Source organism: Bidens hawaiensis, unplaced genomic scaffold (assembly GCF_021521415.1).
Source record: "Bidens hawaiensis isolate Kalapana, Puna unplaced genomic scaffold, B.hawaiensis_p1.1 tig00043647_1, whole genome shotgun sequence".
Taxonomy (NCBI): Eukaryota; Viridiplantae; Streptophyta; class Magnoliopsida; order Asterales; family Asteraceae; genus Bidens; species Bidens hawaiensis.
This window is the reverse complement of record NW_027505852.1, coordinates 25,001-48,633: the sequence shown is the minus strand read 5'-3', so window position 1 is coordinate 48,633 and position 23,633 is coordinate 25,001. Positions and strand designations below refer to the sequence as shown.

General features: G+C 36.1%; 2 non-coding genes across 2 annotated transcripts; one reads left to right on the top strand and one right to left on the bottom strand.

Moving 5' to 3' along the window:
* The first annotated feature begins 23,146 nt into the window (after nucleotides 1–23,146).
* TRNAG-GCC (transfer RNA glycine (anticodon GCC)) lies at nucleotides 23,147–23,217 on the top strand. The gene has a single exon. It is a non-coding gene; the product is annotated as a tRNA-Gly (tRNA).
* Nucleotides 23,218–23,317: 100 nt separating this feature from the next.
* On the bottom strand, nucleotides 23,318–23,391 carry TRNAM-CAU (transfer RNA methionine (anticodon CAU)). Its single transcript has one exon. It is a non-coding gene; the product is annotated as a tRNA-Met (tRNA).
* Nucleotides 23,392–23,633: the final 242 nt, after the last annotated feature.

Here is a 23,633-nt window from a genome sequence, read left to right as displayed (position 1 = left end):
AAAAGATTTGAGAATAAGGGTTTTTGAAACCCGAATTCTCAAAATTCAAAATTTCAAAGTCAAAGACCATTTAACTGGGTAAACAGTTGTGTTCCAACTAACAAATCAATAGGTAATGTAACCAAGACACAAGAAAAGTATGATAGTTATTTAAAAGAGTTTTGTTTTGTTGATTAGTTTGGACAATCCAAGACCATAATGGCTTGGATCCCTCATTTTAACTAATTTGATTGTGTGTGCAAGAGTAGTAGGGATATACTGTCAATAGAATATAGGTCATTGACAGTGGCTACTTCTCCCCAAGGTTTGATAAAGTATGTTTGTTTTTTAATTTATTGGTTAATTGTGATATGAGTTCAAATTGCTAATGTGTATTGTGTTTAGTGGGAAATGGGTTGATACAAAGCAATTTGGGATTCAGGTTGTTTTAAATCCAATGATCTAGTATTTGAAATGTTCAACCCCCCTTAGTCCAAATTAAATGGGATGAGAAGTTCTAAGTAACCGTTTTTCTTATAAAAACATAATAAAAAAATCTATTGTAAATGTCTTTGTTTATTATGTACTTTCAAAATTACAAAAACAATAAGACCAAGAAAAAAAATTCAACAAACATTGTACTAAGTATGAGGGAAATGACATAAACTTTCGTAATAACAACAAGGTCAACAGACGTAAGGTACTGTAGCAGAAAGGCTTAGGCTCTATGTTCGATGTGTCGGTAGGCTCAACTCTTGAGATTGAACAGGCGGTTTGGTCTGCTAACTTATTGGATATTAATGAACATACTTTTAGTGGGAAACATTTTAGGGTCTTATTAGCTTAACTAAACCTGTGTAAGGTTTGGAATGAAAGTTTGGCTCATACTTAAGCCTCGTGTCACTTGATCACCAAATTATAAAGACCTACTTTTTGTATATGTACTTTATATATATATATATATATGTACTTTATATATATATATATATATATATATATATATATATAGGGTTTGGATCATATATAAATTAAATTAACGTGCTAACTGTGAGAATCAAGTAGTGTAATTATATATATATATATATATATAACATAAAGTAATTATAGTATAGTGTAATTAAACTTATAGCATAGTGTAATTACACTACGATGTAGTTACAGAATTACACTACTTATATATATAATTACACTACTTGATTCTCACAATTGGCATGATATGTTAATTTGCATGTTAACTTTCCCCTATATATGTATGTATATATATATATATATATATATGGTGAGGTTATTGATGGTCAGTTAAGTTGTACATCTTTTAGTCTGTTAATTGTATATATTTAGTTAGTTTAACGTACGAACAATGGTACTTCATATGTGCTTATGTTTTAACGGTCATCGATTGATAATGATGCTAATTGGGGACTTAAATGAGCACGGAATGGAGAAAAGATAAAAAGGAGATGAAAGAGCTTGTTAGCTTAAGCTTAATTAAGGTAATCAATTCATCCCGAAATTGATCTATAGGATCTAGTTATTTGATATGTGTATGTTTAGGTGATATATATATTAGAACGAAGTGTTTAGTGTGAGTATTGATTTTGACAGAGTAACGACTTGAGAGAGATAATTAAAAACACTTGTTAAATTATGAGGCTATGAACAACCTATATATAGAAGATGAATGCCATTCGTTACACAGTCCGTAACGAATGGCCTCATTTGTCTTCATACAATGCATAATATAATAAGTATATCGAATGACTCATTCACTATACCTCATTCGTCAACATTCCATGATGAATGGATGCAAAATAGTAACGATAAGGTCCATTCGTTAAACATCCTTAACGAATGGACACTAATAAACACGTATAGCATCATTCGTTAAACACACTTAACAAATGAGCTGATAAACTTAACGAATGGGTCTTGTATTTACCAAAATACCCTTACATTAATATAAAGATAAATTACATAATTTACAAAGACTCGAGACGAACAAAACGGTGCACTAACAAACTCCCCCTCGTCTCGTGATCTTTGTTTTTAAATTACTTGAACCGCTTTGTATTTTAATCACGACAACTATGAATCCCAAACGCGTGACAAACACGTATAACACGTTGAAACTTCATAGCGCGGTCATAATCTTCAATTCTAGCAACAAGAATCTCGTTCCTGAACAACTCATCGTTGTCAGTTTCTGATAGCTGAACATCCAATCTTGACCTTTTCCGGCATGAGGTGTTGTGTAACTCTGACAATCAACAGGTACCATTCTTCAACACAACCCGAAGAGAAGTTGAAAACACGTTTCTTTGGCGATGCATAGCCAAAGAAGTAACCTTCAATAGCCTTCTACTCGAATTTTCCCGCATCCCGTTATAACATTGTGCAAGGACACTCGAAAGGTTCAAGAAACATTAAATTAGGTTTAGGGTTATTCAGAAGCTCGTAACTCGTCTTTTGCAGCTTCTAAACCGCCAGAACACGATTGAGCGTGTAGCAAGCAGTGTTCACCGCCTCATTCCAAAATTGGACAGGAAGCTTGGAATCTGCAAGCATTGTTCTTGCTGCTTCAATCAATGTTCGATTCTTTAGTTCAGCACACCGTTCTGTTGTGGTACATATGCAGCACTATATTCTCGATGAATTCCCTTTTGAGTACAAAGGAAGTCCAATATATTATTTATGAACTCCATACCATTTTCACTTCGAATGCGTCTCACTTTGTGTTTGTAAAGTGATTCAATCTTCGTGATTAAATTCTGAACAAGAACATGTGTCTGATCTTTAGAACTCATAAATAATAGCCACGAGTACCTCGAGTAGTCATCAATGACAACTAAAGAGTACCAATCTCCAGCAGTACTCGCACGATTCACAAGACTAAACAAATCCATATGAAGTCGTTCTAGTGGAGTATCAATAGAATTAAATAACTTCGTCGGGTGCGAATTCTTCTTTTGTTTACCCTTCATGCATGCAACACAATGATCGGTCAACTTTAAGTGTTTCAGGGAAACCCCATCCACCAAGTCATTTTCCATCAGAAGTTCATCTTTCTGACTTGAATGTGAACCATACGCCTATGCCACAGAATCGAGTCTTTCTCAGCAACTTTTGAGACAAAACACGTTTCAACAAACGTAGAATTCGATACCTTATTACTCATGTTAAGTACATAAATATCGTTTGACTGACGAGATCGCACACAACCATGTCTTCTGGAACGACATATTTGAGTATTATGCACTCCTTATCGATAAACACGGTGGTATACTTTTTATCACAAACCCGAGATACACTCAGCAAATTGTGATCCACCTTGTCACAATAATTAACTTTCTCGAACGTAATACTACCATTCGATACATCTCCTTCCTATGTAATAATGCCCCTAGAATTACCCGCGAACGCTACATAACCCCCTTGAATATTCTTGACGTTGGTTAGTAGATCGATATTTACGGTAATGTGATGAGAGCATCCACTATCCATGATCCAATTTTCTCCTGATATAGTCTTGGATAAGCTCTGCACATACCCAAAACATGATTAGACCAAAAAGGCAGCCCAGGCCACAATCTTGGGCACCTCTTTCACTTCAACAGAAGGTTTAACTCTAACTGAATCCAAATGTAGTTTAGACGCTTGTGAATATGTCACTAGTCTCTTAGGATTTCGTCTTATATACGCATCTTGAACCACATTTGTGTTCACATTCTTGCAAATTGGTTGCTTAGGGACAAACAATTTGGGTTTTAAATTAACAGCAGTTTCATTGGTATGAACCACCTTGCGTGGATTCACATTCTGAAATATGACGTGGGTCTCATCAATATAAGATATGGGTCTCTTGAGAATTTCTTTAACCGCATGAACTGGTTTGGAATGTTCCTTGGTAAATGGATGAATATTCTGCACTTTCCTCGTTACACATGTAACATCCCGAAATTTCTAAGAATAATATTATATATATTATTTATTTATGATTGGGAAACGTTTACTTGATTTGGTAGAGAAATAGTAAAATAACAAAGACGGTTCAAGTAGGCTAATTAGATGGAGTTAATTATGGACCAATAAGGAAAGATGGGCCTTAGGTCCATGGGCTTAAGGGAGTATAAATACCCCTTAAACCCTAATCCTTTCCATTATTATCTATCACTACACCATAGCCAACACCTTGAGAAACACACACACACCATCCTTTAACCCGAGCCGAGATCCGAAGGCGAAAACCCGAGCTTGTTGGTGCTATATCGTCGTGGAGAACCAAAACAACATCAAGGCTTAATCGTGTTTGTAGAACGACTCGTTTAAGGTACGTTTATATTTAGAAATCGTTCATATAGGTTCGTTTTGATTTGGGAAATCATAGATCTGTGTTAGTTTGTTAAACACGAATCCAAAACATCCAAACTTACTGAAATTGATTAACGTTTGATAGGTTAATTGTTAACCAAAATAAACCCGTATATATGTGCCCAAATCTCACCCTTTAAACATGAACGTTTGGCCGATTTGATGATTGGGGTTTTTTAGCGCTGTGATTACGAGTTCATGGATACCAAAATCGTGTAAATTGGTTAGGAAATGAAGGTTCAATTGCAGATTTGGTAACAGTTGACCTTTTCGTGTTCTTGACAATTTTGACTTTGACCCTGAGTCAAAGTATGGATAAGAACAACTGATAGTTCGTTATGGATAGTAATTCGTTACGTGTACCTGACGAATGAGCCCTTACTTCATGTAACTTGATAACGAATAAACCCTTGATTCGTTGTTATCTATTCGTTAAATTCTGATAACAAATCAGGTGATGTCAAGGTAACGAATCAGATAGTGTTCATATAACGAAATAGAATAACGAATCAACTCATGTTCAGGTAGCGAATCAGATTGACGAACCAGATAATGACAAGATAACGAACTGGGATAACGAATCGGACCATGTTAACGTAACGAACCAGAGTAACGAATTAGTTAACGAATTAGGATTAATTCGTTATAAAGAATGGGTTAGCGAAATAGAAAATAATTTAAAATCCTAATGGAAAATGTGTTAAGACAGTTAATGTAAATAAAATTTTTCCAAGCTGACCTGGCAGCTCGACCCCAGCCAGGGGCTCTGCCCCTTGGAGCCTGCTAGGGGCTGCCGCCCTTAGAACCCCGCCGTCAGGGGCGCTACCCCCGAACCCCGTTCGTTGAGGGTTATAATTGGACCAGGAACGCGTTATTAGTAGTGATAGTTAATTGATACGTATAATTGTTATACAGTTAGTCGCGCACAACTCTAGAAGGAATAACCAGTAGCAGAAGAAGTAATCGCATTCAGGTGAGTTTCTAGCCACATTCCTTGTTATGTTTTCGGGGCTGTGTGCATACTCGATGTGATTTGTTAATACACTTATCCTAAGCGATAAGTGTATGCCCTATGTGATATATGTGAACGGTATAAAGGATTTGCTTGTCGGTACGTGAACGATCTTCGGATATTGCACGTACTGTCAAGTTATAGTTACGAATATGAATGCTACGTACAATGTATAAATGATTTCTTGTCGGTACATGAAAGATCTTCGGATATTGCATGTACTGTTAGGAAATGGCTTGATAGAGTGTTCTTATGCTATAATTATTGTATATGTGAAGTATGCGTATACAGATACATGAAAGGTATATAAGTTCTACATCTGACTAGTAGTTAGGATGACAAATCCCTCTAACTTCCGTTGGACATAGACTTGACAGGTGATGGCGTAGTTAATGACGGTGGGCCTTATACGAGTTATAAATGATAGATGAGAACATAGTTAAGGACGGTGGACCTTATACGTGCTTCAAATAAGAGTCAGCGTAGGAAAGAACTGCGGACCTTATTCTTGCTGTATTTGTGTTGTGATAGTATAGGAGAGGACTGCGGACCTATTGCGTGCTAAGAAATAGGCGTCAGCATAGGAAAGGACTGTGGACCTTACACTTGCTATATTTGAGTCGTGATAGCATAAGGAGGACTGCGGACCTCTTACGTGTTATCACTTAGTTTTCAACACAGAGAAGGACTGCGGACCTTGCATGTGTTGTTAACATAGGATGGTACAGGGAAGGACTGCGGACTTTGTACGTACCATAGATGGTGAACATAGGCAAGGACGGCAGACCCTTTTCATGTTCACGACCTTGAGTACAGGTATAGACGGCGAACTATGAACGTACTCACGGTAGATTGAGGTTTGTGATTGTAGATATGTATGTATGTATGAATGTATGAAAGTAGGGTACTGGTTAAGTATTAGTATATATCTTCAGATATGTATGTTTGCATGTTATGTGTACGTATTATATGTAATGTATGTCGCCTGATTAACTAGAACTCACTCAGCGTAGCTGACTTTTAGTATGCACACAGGTGAGCAGATTAAAGAGTCGGCATGAGGATGACACATGGCATGGATTGAACGACTGGCATATGAAGATGAACGAAAGAATGTTTTAAATATAATGTTTTGTGATATGGTATTAAAGAAAAGATTAATTGTTTTGTAATAAACGGTTAAAGTTTTATGTTCCGCGAAAGTTTTAATTAACTCTGATTTGTAAGAACTATGTTTATGAGTAAATCCAACACCAAAGTAGGGCCACCGTTAACGGGGCCTTACAACATAGTTTCCTACAACATACTCTCATTCGCCACATAAGAATCATGTTCTCATATCAACGAATGCACGCTGTGGTTTGACAGAAACTTGTGCAACAGAAGGTTAATGAGAAACATTTGGAACTTTAACAATATCTTCATCAATAAACGTTACGACCTTTTTCTTTTTGTAAAACTCCAAGTTTGAATAGTTTGAAAAACTTTGTAAAGTTTCGATTCCTATAGAACTAACAAACATTACAGGTTTAATAGTATTAAGAGATTGTTTCAAACTTGGTTTAATGATAGGCTTGCTTAACGACTTGGATCTTGCAAAAGTTTGTTCAAGATCATTCATTTTTTATGTTTCATTTTGAAAGACGCTTTCAATCAATTCAGGTTTGATTAGATTAAGCAAAATGTCTTTCTTAGTGAAAAATTTGCTAAGACCCTTTAACTCAAACACACGTCCCGTGTTTACATTAGCAGGTGTAGAATTGATGAAACGCATCAAATCCGCATAAGAAATTTTGGGTTTTTTCTGATCTCTTGGGTTTAGCTTTTGACGATTGTAATTTATTCTTTTTAGTTATAGTTGAACCATACACAACCTCCTCAAACTCTTGAGGGTCACATAGAATGTGATCAGAACATGGAATGTTCAGTTCCTTGTGTATAACAGTAGGTTCAGCTATGTCCTCAATGATGACTTCCTTAATAAAAAACTTTATTACTTTGAATCTGGGGTCCTTGAGTTGATGACTGAACATTAACTGTTTCTTTTGTACTTTCTTTAGGTTTCTCCTTTTGAATGACTGATTCATTGTTCTTAGATAAAGAAACATTTGAAGATTTGTTAGAGATGACCACTTCTTCTTTTCCAGAAAAAAGATTTTGTGAATAGTCATCATGAAATGGTGGAGGAACTTCAACCAAGCCTAAACCATTTTTAGAACCCTTTTGTTTACCAGATACTTCAATTATTTCATTCAACAAAGATGATGAATTTCTAAATGTTTCTAGTTTGCTCTTCAACTTCAGAACTTCATTTTCAAGCTCAGTTATTTTTGTTATTTGTTTGAGAATTTCTTTGAACTGTTTTTCATTCATTGTCAATTTTAATGAAGGTTCTGCTTTCAGATTATGATTACTTACTGAGAGTCCATTAATTTTATCCTTAGATTTCTTTTGTGACTCTAATGATTGTCTGTAGTTATCTTTCACTAAAGCAAGTTCTTTCATCAGTGAATCATTTTGAGTTTGAATCAAGTCATATTATAAATTAGATTCCTCATAAATATCACATTTAACAATTTCTGATGTTAAATTTTTAGTCACAATAGATTTGTAAGTAGGACTAACCTCGTCAATCTTAGCTATACATGCAAACGAAGTTGGTTGCATGTTGCAGGAGTCATCAGAATCTGATTCCGTCTCTAATTCGCTCTCAGAAGTCAATCCCTCCCCACTAGCATCTTTAAAAATCTCAGCTTGTTCAAACATTGCAAGGTTAGCTTGATTTCCATTGCCCAACAGTCGTTGATTTGAATCAATCCCTTCAACTGTGAGTAGAGCTTGTGAACTCGCAACCTTTGAAGAATCTCCTCCAGAAGCCTTTTCTTTTGTGTTAGTAAATTTCTTTCCTGAGCTTCTGTCTTGAGAACGGGGTCCATTGTATTCCTTCTTCGGTTTATCACACTCTTTAGCAAAGTGACCGAACTCTTGGCAATTATAACGTTTTACTTTATGATTATCAAAGCCAACCCATTTGTTCAATGTCGGTAAGTCTTTACGAGTTCTTTGCAAGAACTTCTTAACTTTACGTACGATCATAGCCATGCTCCACTTCAGATCCATCAACTCTAAATCAACTGTATCAATATGACCATAATCTTCATCTGTGAGTTCACTTGTGGCAATTTTACCACCCATCAGATTTTTATAAGAACTCATGAAAGCACTAAGAAACGCGAAATGTTGTTCAGCTTCCTTCAAGTTCACGTTTAGTGGTTGAGATGAACCAAAGCTAGAGAATGAAGTATTTGTATCTCTAGAAGGAGAGTTTTAACCGGATGCCAGGAAGCACACATTTGGCATTTGTTTATGAACAGAAGATGGTATTTCTTGTAAACTTTGTGATAAGAAAGCAGTGATTGGAGTTGCAGAACTACTTAAAGGTAAAGATCCTCCATATAATATCGGATCTTGAGTTTCTTTTGAAGACTTTTGGCACTTCGAGTCATACTCCCTATCTTCAATTTTCTGCGTGAACTCCATAGCAGTAAGATCTTCATTTTTAAATTTTAAAGAAATTTTTTTCTTTCAGCACCATCAAAAAATTTGAATAAGAACCCGATAGAGCATTCTTAACAGTGTCAATCTTATCAGATTCACTAGGTTCCATTTTCAATTTATTCATCTCAATAATCTGATGATTGAACCTAGTAAGCATTTCCTCGACAGTCTCACCCTTTAATAAATTAAAGTTTCTGAATTGGAACTTCAGCATAACTTTCTTGCTTTCTTCTGTATTTCCCACACTTCTCATCTTAATGTGTTGAAACAAAGATGCACATATCTTAATACTTTCCACCTATTGAAAAAACATTATCTGGTAAAGCCATTGTTAAAGTAGAACATGCCTTTGTTTCAATCTCTAATGCCTTTTTCTCTTCTTGAGAATATTGAGAAAAGGCCTTTGCTTGAAAACCAGTAGTTGCATCACCAACCATAGGTGCAGTATACACATCATCAAGACATTTGGAACAATCATGATGTACGGATCCTAAATGTGTTCGGAATCTTGGTTCCCATTTTGAAAAGTCGCTAAATTTCATCAATCGGGGACATCCGATTTCAACGCCTAGATGAAGCATCTGTTGCATCAACATATTTTGAGATGCTAGTGTGTAATACCAGCCATTTCAAAATATACGTTAAATGATTACAAATTGAGGTTTTAGGTGAAATTTGTTCAAAGTTAAAACTTAAGGGTCCAAAATATAAGTTCAAGTAACGAATGGGTGTAACTTGTAACAAATGGGTTTGAGATGGTAACGGATGGTGAATAGTAACACGAATGGGATTTAAAAATTATGATCACGAATGATATCACAAATCAGATAACGAATCATGTAACAAATGGATATCAGGAACCAAGTGATGAATGATACCACAGTCTCTACTAATGGCTATAAAGAATGACGATCATGAATTTAGATTCAATGATGACGAATTAACACATGAATAGGGTAAAGAATGGGCTGACGAGTGGGATAATTTTTCATTAACAAATGATCTTGTCACGAATGTGTTTTTGTAACGAATGAGGATTCACGAAAGAGAAACTTAATGATGAATGGATGATCACGAATGTGTTTTTGTTGAAAATAGCTTATCATGAATAGGCTACAGTATCGAATGAGCAGTTAATTTGTTGTAACAAACTTGACACGTGTCACAATTCAGTTATAACTTGATACCGAATGGATATCTACAGTATAACGAATGGGCAGTTATACCATAACAAATGGATTCTTTGAATCTTCAAAATCTTCATCAATCGATTTCCAGATATGAAATTCTCAGATGCAAACCACAATCCAGACGGACACAAACTAATGGATTACTCGTCCAAAACTTAACCACAAATCACAAATAATAGCTTAATCTATACTTAAAAGTCCCGCGAAAAATCCCAAACACCTTCGAACCACTAATTCCAACACAATCGAAGTCTGAATATCAAAATCCAAAAAAACATAAACATCTGTTTCTTTTAAACACAAATCCAATCCAATTCCATTTCAAACTCAAAACAATAATACAATTAACTTCACACGAATCACACAAATCTGATAACGAATCAATTATCAATCAATCCCGCATCAATTCAACATCTCATCATGCCAATTGAACCAAATTCGATAAAATTAGTTTCAGATTCAAAATTAACCAATTAATCACTGAATTCTCTAACAATCACCATGAACATACCTTAAATCACTAACACAATCTAACGCTCATCTCTGATACCACTTGAAAGACCTTTTTACCACTTGAAATTAATCTATAGGATCTAGTTATTTGATATGTGTAGGTGATAGATATAGTAGAATGAAGTGTTTAGTGTGAGTATTGATTTTGATAGAGTAACGGATTGAGAGAGATAATTAAAAGCACTTGTAAAATACATAATATAATGAGTATTCAGGTGAATGCCATTCGTCTTCATACAATACATAATATAATGAGTATAACGAATGACTCATTCTCTACACCTCATTCTTCAACATTCCATTACGAATGGATACAGAATAGTAACGATAAGGTCCATTCGTTAAACATCCTTTACGAATGGATACTAATAAACACGTATATCATCATTCGTTAAACACACTTAAAAAATGAGCTGAAACTTAACGAATGGGTTTGGTATTTACCAAAATGCCCTTACATTAATATAAAGATAAATTTCATAAGTTACAAAGACTCGAGACGAACAAAATGGTGCACTAATAGGAGCAAAGGAAAAAAAGAAGAGCGAAGGAATTGAAAGGACTAGAGGAAAAGGAACAGAGGAATAGGCCGTAGGAAAATAAAGTAGGCTGGAGGGGCCAAAGGAAAATAAAGAAGGCTAAAGGATTTACATGGGCTTTGAATTACATCTAATTAAATAGTAACAACCCATTAATTATGGATATATTAAAAATAAAAAAAGAGGGTTTTGGTTTGGGGTTTTTACGGTAGCAAAAGGCACAAAAGAAAGAAAAAGAAAAGAGAAAAAAGGAATTAATATCAATACACCATTGAATCCATTTTTTGGCCTACCAAACATCGAGTGAAGACCGAATCATCACCATGAGTGGCTAGTCTCCTTCGAATCATACCCGGGATATAAAGTTTGTACTATTTCAGTTTTCTTATATGTTAAAGAATGAATTGATTATATTTATCTTTGATTAATCTATAAGTATTTATGTTTGGTATTGCTGTGCACTAAGTCGGTTTAGGTTTATTTCAATCATAATAATTTGTTTGCCAGTTGCTATGATAATTGCTTATAGGGTTGTTTGACAAGTTAATATGTTGAAGCATACATTTGCCCTTAGTTGGGTCACACTAGCAGGGATTGTTTGATAACTAGTGCCGTGTGTTTGCGATTGTTGATGTTAGGATAGACTTTGTGGTTTGTCGGTCCCTCTCAATAGGATAGAGAACTCACGAAGATGCCGCAACCCACACTATTAAAGTGTTGACAAGAAGGTTAATGACCTACTATATAAGGTAAGAACAATAGTATGTTAATGGCGGAATCCTAACACACTCACACACAAACATTAACTCAAAAGATTTCCGTTTATAGAAAGATTCATACGAATGTAAATCAATCAAGGTTTTCGTAAGGAATGTTTAATCCGTACGATTCTTAGGACAACCGTCACAATCGCTTTTCAGGTGGTCTGAAAAGTCTGTGTAAGGGTGTTAGGAGGCGTGCCCTAAATTGTTCTATCTATAGGCCTTCCTCTTGAAAACTGTCATTCCTTCTGGAAACCCTAATAATTGATACATATTCATAAAACATTTTACAAAAGATTCTAAGTGTAAAACAGGTCTTTGAGTAAGCTTGGCAGCTTTTGTCTTCTTCAAGCAGACCTTGTAACCAAAGCGAGTTCTCCGGGTATACTTTACTTAGAATATTTTCTTTGAAAATATTCACCTAGCAGACTTCAACCTTCTTGACTATAGAAAACTTTGCTTGATATGGTCCTACGACCAAACCATTCTTCATGAACCCCTTCAACTCTATTAATGGATAACTTATTAAGCAAACTTGAGTGTGCTTGTAACACTGTTTGACTTGTGCTGGTAGCACTGTAGCTTTCTTAGAGTTGAACCTTGCTAGAGAAAGTCCTTAGAATAGTTCTTGATCCACTTTCTTCAGGCATGCTCGGACTACTGTTTATTAATCAAACCTTGCTAGATATTCCAAAGTACTTAGCTTCATTAGCTTGGTTCATTCGAGAGTTTGCTGGTAAGCAAACCATGCTCGACTTGAAGAACACCTTTGCTAGACAAAGTGAACCCTGCTCGGACGATCACTTAAGTAGACTTCAAGAAGATAACTTTGCCCGGGCAAAATAACTTTCTATGTTAAGTAAAAAGCTTGCTCGGAAGTCTAAGTGTGCTCGGAGTCCATACTTAGCTTATTCCTGAGAGGCTGAGAAGATTTCAATCTTCCTTTAAGCATTTTCTCATCCCAACAATTCTTAGTAATACCACTAAGAATTGAAATATTCATAATCATGTGATTGCTCGAACTATAATTCTGCGTTCACATTTGCATCAACACTAGCAGTGATCTATGATACGACATTCAGTATCATCATCTGCTATCTTTGAGCAATCAACTGATTCACATCAATCTCCATCATTGGAGTTACTCTTTTTATGTCATTCTGCCGTACTCATCCCGAACGCAGTAATCAATACTAATCTCACCGTATAACTCGTTACCAGCTCAATCATAACAGCAGGTACACGTACACACCAAATATTATCATACATATTACACATACCAGTATCTAGTATATATATGACCTACAAATATAATAATATATAGACTTAGCCTGACGTCGGTTAACGTTTAAATATGTTTCATAATCCTTGTCACCAACTGACATATAGATCTTTCTCAACAAAGATTAATGTTTAATATACTTGATTTCAATATCCTTCTGCATGTCAGCATAACCGATACATGCTCACCGTGAGCACCAAACGATTACGTGTCACGGAGTTATAATATCCGTGTCTATTCGTATATCCGGCATAGACGGTATACCACCTACGAACGAATAACCAACTATGCCATAATGATTCCAACACCTCTTTGTGTATAGGTAATCATTCTATTCGAGCATACATGGGTGTAGACATCTAACGGATGTAAGGATAACATAGGGAGTTGCAAGGTTCAAGGTAATCACGCAACATGGGTTGCCTTCAAATATTATTAATTACTATTATGGGGAACTCTATCGCTTGCTCAGTCAATGTCCTCCGGCGTTCTAGGTTCGCTAAAATCGGTAATTCTCGATCTGGAGATGGTATGACTCATATGTTTGGGAGTGAGAATACATATATATATTTCCATATATTATTTTTATCTGCTCATCAATTTTTTTTTTTTTTTTTAACGGAATAAGAATGGGTTCACGTACAAGTCCATCCGTACATGAGGGTCGTCGGTTCGGGTGAACATAGGGGGTTATTAAGATATACGGTACCGGTGTTGGTAGGGTAAGGGATTCATCAATTTTGGTTGGGAGTGACGGTTACTAGATATTTCTGGTTAATGTCAAACGGGAAATCTAACTTGGTACTATCATAACTATGGCCCGATAAGTCAGACTCATTATCATCAACCGATGCTCTAGAAATCTCAGCATCCTCGGTACTTTTATTATTTCATCCCCCGGTTCCCTATCCGGGTCCTATTTCTCAATACATGTACCCACAAGATATGTACATATATATATATATATACACATTAGCACGTATAAATAATATTATATACTTTACACATATGTTGCCATTTTTACCTATTAATGTACCCCGTGACTTCCCCTGAACTCCCTCGTGCGGACAAGTCTGTTATTATGTTCCGGACCATAATAACTCACTTGTCCATCCAAGTTCATCCAGATCTCGTCACTATGAATTATTAGTTGATATTCAGATCCTATAATACTTGAGCTACTGGTTATATTTTAGGTATCTTTTAAAGACATCATAATTCTTTTATAACCAATGGCTTTGATACCAAGTTCTGTAACACCCCGCAACCGCAGCGGAAACGTAAACGGGATGCAACAGACACCTCTGATATCAACCACATTGTTTATAAAGAAAACTGAATACATTAATATACTTCAAATTACATTATCTTGTATTTCATTACCGTCTAGGTGATACACACATCATACAATACGATACATAATTCTATTTATTATAATGTATCCTAACATTCCGCACGCAAATCTTACACACATCAAGCACTTAGCACGTAAGCAGTCACTTCATCTTATTTGTACCTGAAAAGCATGTGAGAAAACGGGTCAACTACGAATAGTTGGTGAGTATAATTTGAGTAAACCATGATAAATCCATATCAAAATATAATATTATCTGGGGACACTGTTAACCCAGTACTGTACTCATTCCGGGGGCAATGTTAACCTAGAATTACGATGTAATTATGCTGAGCCCACAAGTGAAACCTCTGACTATCACACACAACCCCCGTGGCATATCCCCCGCCCACGGGCCCGTGGCATATCCCCCGCCCACGGAACTGCCCCAAACCGCTATGTCTAACATTACATAGCAAAATATATATCAACAACAAAATAGACATGTGCAACTGGCTGGGAAACATCAGCAAATCCATGCCGGACCAGTTGGGTTTGTCAGACCAATAGTACTATCCACACTCTACCGGATTTCAATTAATCACTCGTGTTCCGGGGCCTTAGAATGTTAGCAACTCAGACAATTACCATCTTAGTACATTTCCGTACGATTTCCGTACAATAAAATATATATAAATCCACGCAAATCCATGCGTTCAGTATGTACCTAAACATCTCAGTAAAAACATGCTTCCGCCCCGAGAAAATATTCGAAAACAGTTCAGAAAAAGGGGCTCGTGAAACTCACCTTAGCACATGCAAGCAGGTAACAACAATCATTATCAATTAACACGTCCAATCTGTAATATGATCCCTACGATCGTTACTATACACTCAATATTAATATAACTTTAACCAAGTTAACCGGTACATCTGGGGGCACTGTTAACCCAGCACTGTACCCGAAATACTTCTCTGGACTCAGATTGTGATATCGTTTAGAGTTCCATGGTCACAATTACTATTAGTCGTTTTTCTCGTTTTGCGTGCCTAGCACGGTTATCCGTTTTTATGTTTCAAAAATGAGTTTGGTCACACACGACTCGAAAATAGTGGTTGACTGATAATTTAATTAAAGATGTGAAATTATAGCTCGGTTTAGACGTCCCGACTGGCCGCGGGACCCGTTTCCGTCTTTGGCGTGCCGGAAACTGTTAAAATAGGTTAAAATTACTCAAATCATCCGAATTATTTTCGGATGATTCATTTTTACTTGTTTAACTCATTTATATGAAAATAGTCCATTTTTAGGGTTTTTATACACCAGTCAGCTCGCTTAAGCGAACTTCACCGGTTTACGCGTTTTAACTTTAAAAGTTTGATAATTAGCACAAATAAATATCCGTTTACCCTCGGATCTTGAAATTTTGCACAAATAACATTTTGACAGTGGGGAAATTTATAAAAATATTTCCAGAATTTATTTTTATATTTAAAATTTATTTATCTATTTTTAAACACCATTTAAACACTAAATATGTCGTAAATACCAAACGTTCTTAGAAAAATCCCAAATTTCTCTTGGATGTCCCCTGCCATCCACATAGTCCCCTGTAATTTTTCCAGAACCAAAATCTTCTTTTACATGCCATTTTCACTAAAACCGAGCTAGAAAACCTTAGAACTCGTTTAACCGAAAAGCCTACTTAGACTTCTCCAACTGACCTCAAATTTTTTTGTGACTTATACATGATATAAAAAGCTTATATGAAATTTTCCATAATTTTTCATGATATTTAACTATTTTTCACCATTTTTTGCCAAAACCGAGCATTAAATTCACCAAATATTCATCCTTTATCCAAAAATTACCAAAAATTCACAGAACTCATATTTTCATGTGTTTAACACCTCTGTAAAATTTCATGACCTAAATCTAAAGCATCAACAATCTGTCCAAATTTCCCAAAACCGAACATAACCGAATATACCTTTCGTTTTCCGACACTACAAGCTACAAACTCGTCTTTCCGCCTTATCTACCACTAAATACAGAACCTACAAATAACATACCACAATACCAAGCAAGTTACACTCACGATCAAGCCTCTTACACTATAGTTTCGGTTATTGTTCCAAAACTAAAGTTTAAACCGTAAAAATTTGATCTTGGTTCGTTTAACTCCTTTCTTGGACCAAGATCCCTTGTATAACCCGTATACATCACTTGATCACGCAAGAATCGGTTTTCATCTCTGAAACCTCATTTTCTTGCAAACAAACTCAAGAAACGAAGATGAACACGTAAATAACTCGACTTTTACCTCGGTTTTTCTTGCTCCAAAACTCGGTTTTTAGTTCATCTAGTGGAAAGAGTTGAAGATCATGAAGATGTTGGTGTAAAAAAAAGAAATGAAAGGTTTGGGGATGTTTGGTATTCCGATCGGAATAGGTAGGGGGTGGGGTGGGACCTACTTCTCCATTCTAGGCCACACAATTGGATTCCCGTAATCCGGATAATGTTTTGGATAATCTGGTTCAGTTCGTTTTTTGGTTAAATGTTTAATTCGGCTTAAAACGAGGCTAAAACGGTCGTTTTTCGGCTTAAAAAATGAAATTTATATAAAACCGATTTAAAAACTTTAAAAACTTAAACCATGACATTTATTGACTTAAAACATCATATTATTAATTATCGCGCATCTTTTTCAGCTTGATCGATCATCTCTTGCTCGGTTTGGTATTGAGGGTTTCGTTTAATGTACCGACGTACCATTAAATCGAAATTCTTTTTCTGTGCCGTACTTTACTTATCCCGAAGCATTAATGCTTCGTAACATCACTAAATATTATAGATATCGTCTATAATTGAACCCTCGATTCGTTCGGGTTTCAATAACTATCGATCGATTGATCGCATATTCAATACGATGAATTATATATTCACGTACAATCCATACAGTGAACCCTGTATTCTCGTATAACTACTATGGTAATTCATGTATCCGACATTAAATATGACGTAACTATTATCTACCGGTTAGGGTATACCGGGTTTCGTCGGAATCGTTACAGAAACAGGCCTCTCAAACATGAGTCAGACAAGACACATCAACAGTTTACTGTATTCCTGTTTTATCTCTTAGATTGAACCAACGTCCGTTGAAATGGCATTGGAAGAACCAAGTTGGGTGGAAAAAATGCATGAAGAGTTGAATCAGTTTGAGAAACTCATGGTTTGGATATTGGTTGAGTTGCCCGTCGGGAAGAAGGCATTAGATACGATATGTGTCTTTCGCAACAAGCAAGATGATACTGGGGTTATTGTTCAAAACATGGTACAGCTAGTGGTTCGTGGTTTTTTTTCAGGTTGAAGGTTTAGATGGGTTTCACTGTTTGTCAAATGGATGTCAAGATGGCATTTCTGTATGGAGAAGTAAAGGATGAGATATACGTGGACCAACCACCGGGTTTTACTGATTCCAAGCAACCTACTCACGTTTACAAGACGGACAAAGCTATTTATGGTGTTCAGCAAGCTCTTCGGGCATGGTATGCTACTTTAATGGCTCATCTACTGGAACATGGGTATCAGCGAGGGACTATCGATCTGACTCTGTTCCTCAAAACTGTTGGGAAAGATATGATCTTTGTTCAGATTTATGTGGACGACATCATTTTTGGTTTCACCAGTAAGGCTTTGTGTTCTGAATTTGAGGAAGTAATGATGAAAAGGTTTGAGATTAGTTCAGTATGGGAGATGACGACATTTCTAGGGCTACAGGTTTGTCAGAGTTCGACATGAATTTTGCTACACCAAGAGAAATATGTCGAGGACATGTTGGTGAAGTTTGATTTCCAATATTCTTAGTGTGTGGTGGCTCCTATGACGGAAAGACCTCTTCTTTCATTTGATCCTGAAGGGAAATCCATAGATCAAACGTACTATCGATCAATGATCGGATCCCGGATGTATCTCACTGCCAGTCGCCCCGATATCATGTTTACAGTCTATCAATGCGCGCGTTTCAAGGCTAATCCTAAACTTTGTCACTTAACTGTTGTTTAACGTATTTTTAGATATATGAAAGGGAAACCGAAGCTAGGTGTTTTGGTATCCCAAAAACTCAGATTTTGATTTATATGTATTTGCTGACAGCAATTATGGAGGTGATGATATTGACAGGAAATATACGCCTGCTCCATATCAATTCTTGGGTGATCGACTCATTTCATGGCAATGCAATAAACAACAAACGGTGTCCACATTCACTGCTGAGGCTGATTATGTTGCTGCTTCTGCCTACTGCTCACAGGTTATCTGCATGCAACACCAATTACTGGATTACGGTTTAGAATTTCTTGACACTACTATCTTCTGTGATAATGATGCTGCTATTGCTAGTGTTAAAAATCCAGTTCAACATTCTAAAACCAAGCACATTGATACAAAATTTCATTTCATTCATGACTGTTATGACCGGAAATTGATTTATCTTGAAAAAGTTCACACTGAAAATAATGTGGCGGATTTATTTACAAAACTGGTCGGAACAGCCAGATTTAACGTGCTTGTAGGATTCCCTAAAATGCTACGTTTCGAATATTGAGTATTATTGAGGTTTAATTTGTACATAAAAGTTTTTCTTTCGGTTTTAAAATTTATGCACAAATTTAGGGGGAGAAAATTGAAAAATACAAAAAGAGTGTGCGTGTCTTAGAATATTTAAAAATACAAAAAGATTGTGCATGTGTTATAAAATTCAAGAATTCAAAAAGAGTGTGCAAGTGTCTTATATAATTAAAAAATATATTTTTTTTGGCTTTTGGTTCTTCCTCTACATGGGAAGTGATATGCTTATTCAGTTACAAGCTTTATAAGAAGCTCAAAAATGTTTTTAAATTCAAATTTGATCAAACATTTAAGAAATGATAGATAAATTGATTTTGTGTGCCTAACGTGTGAAGTAATTACGCTAAAAAGGATTTTGAATAGTCATTGATATGTATGATAGCTTTCTATGGTACGTAAATACCTGAAGTGATATAAACTAAATCTGTTAAACTTAATGTGAGAGTCATTTTGAAGATTTATGCATGTCTCTAGATACATCTCTCTGAATGATAGGCAGAAAAGCAATTACCCAGTCATACACGAGCCCGTTAGTGTCTTGATCACCAAAAATATTTTGCTCTATATTTGAAAAAAATAAAAAAAAAATTCTTCATTGAGTATCTAGTATATAATATTGATATTAAATTTATTTTAAAAGCTTAAATGGTCAAACTAGAACTACAAGGGTGGGGCATCCAACTAAGTCCTAAACACTTTAAATGAAAGGCTTGTAAGTTCGGACGACATGTAAGTCCAACGTTCAACCTTAAAGCTCAAATTTTTTTGTTTGTATAATAAAAATCAAAAAACCTTTTGATCAAGCACCAGGGGGTTGGTGTCAGATTGGGGTGATATGAAGAAAGCCAAATATGCTTTGAGAAAATATAAGAGGCATCATAGGTCCACAAGTGATGTTCATCTAAGCTTTATGCCCAATTGAACCTAATGCATATCACTGATGCAATGAAAATCATGGTAAGTATCTAAATACATGTTGTTGACCTGTTCTCTATGTCATAATAATGTTGAAAATGAATCATTGTGAAAGCATCTTAATCAATATGATTCCATGTTCGGATCTTTTCATAAAAGTTTGCTCATATGATAAAACTGAAATTTGATCCCGCTATATGTTAGAACTACTGAAAGCCTGATGGTAAACTAATTTTTCTTTTTGGTATTATGCTTATTTTATATTAAAATTTTTCTTATCTTATTTTACATCTTTGATTTTTTTCCTCATGTTTACTCTTGTCGAACCAAATGCGTTAAGGAATCGTTTTTATCAAACATGGATCGGGCTTGGTCGTTTAAACTGTGTGTTTGACCTATATGTCTGGCACATACGTTAATGAGAATCTCTTGGTTCTCGGCTCATTAGTTTTCGGCCCAGATCCAAACCTTTGATGTTTAAAAGACAATTATTATTTGTGTGTATTATTGTTCATCAAAATCAAATGTGCGAATAACCCTCCCTCTTCTAAATCTCAAAAACATTCTAGCCTTCGTTATTATCATCTTGGGTCATCTGAGTTGTTTTTGACCAAATGAGTATTTTTGGTTTAAATGGTTATATGGATTGTGATAAATGATTATGGTGTGTTTGGTCATATTATGTGTTTCAAAAAGTTGCAGGTTCTCCGTTAATGGCGATTTTGGTGTGTTTGGGAAGATGACACAGTATTCGAGACGGATTTCAAAAGGTTTATATGCCTGAGACCGTTGGAGATCTCGGGATCCTGGATTATAAGGGATGGTTGACTGAAAACCTTTGGTCAACCAGAGAACCCCTGAGTCTAACAGCGATCTCAAGGGTTCTCCGTCAAGTTTGACCGGGAACCACTGGTTCTAGGCTGTCAAGGCTTACTTTTCAATAGAGAACTAATTTGTTGGACCGAAATCTCTTATATTTTACCGAAAACAGTTTTATTGACCGAAACTCTGTTTTGTGACCGAGAACACACATTTTTGGACAGAAAACTCATTAATCAGATTAAGTTATTATTTGGACTAATTTTTTATAAAAGGGACTTATAAAAGGAGTTTATAGTTTTATTATTTCATGTTTGGTCGTTATAATATTATTATGTTATTAATCTTAAAAGAAATCATATCCAAAAGGTAATTGATTATGGACATAAGTTAATGAGTATCTAACTTGACTCGTTAGTTGCAGTCATGGCTGATAAAGCACCCTTAAATTATGTTGATACACATAATATTGTTGGATGTCTATTTGATCCTCCTCTAGCTCACAAGGAATTCAAGTCTATAATTGTGGGGATGAATACCCGCAGGATTTCTCACATATTACGAGAAAATCATGTAATCTGCAAGAAGATGGTGATAGACTTTTGGAACCATGCATCCATCAATCAACAAGATGTCGGGGGGTAATTACTATTGACTCTACTATAAAGAAGGAACCGGTGACTATCTCTGAAGCCATTATACGAGAGGTGTTGCTGTTTGGTGATCAACCTGATTACCCTACAGAGTATTCACCCGAGGCTGTAGCAGAGATCGTGCAAAGAATGAGATATAAAAGAACCTATCCTCCTGTCATCAAGAATTTGTTCCATCCATACTAGAGGTTTCTGATTCACACATTCTTTACACGTATCTCAGGAAGAAAGGGGGGTTCTGACGAGATCAGCTACACTCAGATGTTGGCTGTGGTTCTTTGATCATGGAACGGAATTACAACTTCTCAAAGTTCGTGTTCGATGAGATGATAAGCAACTTGAAGTGGAAAAAGAAGGAGATGTTTATGTTGTATCCAAGGTTACTACAGATGATTTTTGATTCTCAATATCCCAAACGGAATTGAACTGTAGAGATGCTTGATCTAAAGGCCATGGGTCCGAATACCTTTGGTTTAATGAAGCAGTCAAGGAAAGAGGCTAAAGTGGTTTATCATGGACTCCATCAATTGGTAAAGTTTGGTAAATTTACAGAAATTGAAGCTCCTGCTGCTATTGTTGCTAAGGAACACGTTGTTCCTGTTCAAAGGCCTTCAAGGGCCTTTGAAACTATATCCAATGATGAGTCTAACAATTCTTCATCTCAACCTTTAAAGACAGAACACCAAGTGCAACAATATGTACCCGCTACTGAATAACTTGAAGGTTTTGAGACGTTTAAAGAAAAGCTCCAGTCAACTGCATTGAAACCTTCTCAATCAATTACTATGACAGATGATGAAGCTGTTGAAGATGAGCCAGCCATCGATCTTATCCCACGTAAGCGTCGAAAGAAAGATCCAAGACCTGGTGTGCTGGCAAGTGACTTTGTGCCAACCGTTCAACCGACACCAATAGAGCCTATTGTTGAGACTCAATCTGAACAAGGCCCATCTGTGGAAGCCCAACTTACTCGAGATCAAGATTATAATTACTTTTTGCAAGAGTTTGAATTTGAAGCTCATATCCAGTCAACTACTGAACCCTCCGGATCAAATGATCCAAAGCTTGAGTGCAGCTAAGAAGATTTCCCACATTCTTGCTATGCAAGACAAGTTATTACAAGACAAGGGTAAAGGGATTGCGTTAGAAGCCGGACCTGTTGATGTACACGTTTTGCAACGCAGAGCTCTGTGGTGAAAGATATACGTATTCAAGAGCTTGAAGCCAGCAACACCGATAAAGATTCCATGATTCAATAACTTCAGGCTAGCATGGGTGGTCTTACTACTATGTACTTTGATCTCCAACAAAAGCTCGTTAAACGGTTTGGAGATGAGTTTAAGGGAGCGGATGATAGTGGTGATAAGACTGTTGACGATGAGCAAGGTGCTCTTGATGTTAGCGGTTCCTGTTTGCATCCTGCTTCTGAAAAAAAAATGAATATTTCATTCAAATTAATAAAAAATTTGGGCTCAATCTGAAGAGAGTCTCCAGCCCAGCACTGCACAAATATGCTCCAGACATATATATCATATATGTGTGGACATATTGTGTATTATCGACATATTGTGTATCAAGAACGAAACAAAAAGCGGATATAGTAGAATGGTAAAATTTCTCTTTGCCAAGGAGAAGACGCGGGTTCGATTCCCGCTATCCGCCCAAAATGAAGTCATTTCTTTCATATTCATAGCTAAAATTAGAAATGAAAATGATAAAAGATTTGGTATAGTTAGTCGTCAAATTTTTTTGACAAAAAGTATTGCGGAGACAGGATTTGAACCCGTGACCTCAAGGTTATGAGCCTTGCGAGCTACCAAACTGCTCTACCCCGCGCCGAAGAGAAGAACTGAAAACAAATATACAAGCAAGGATTGAATGCGCCCCTTTACCATATCTGTACAAATAGAATAGCCTATTTATACAGAATGGTAAAGAGGCCGTCTATGATCATCGATCATAGAAATGAAATAAAGATAGATTTTAATCCTTACCAACTCGATCTTGTCGCCCCTGGCAACAAACATGCATGAACCATTTCACGAAGTATGTGTCCGGATAGTCCAAAGTCTCGGTAG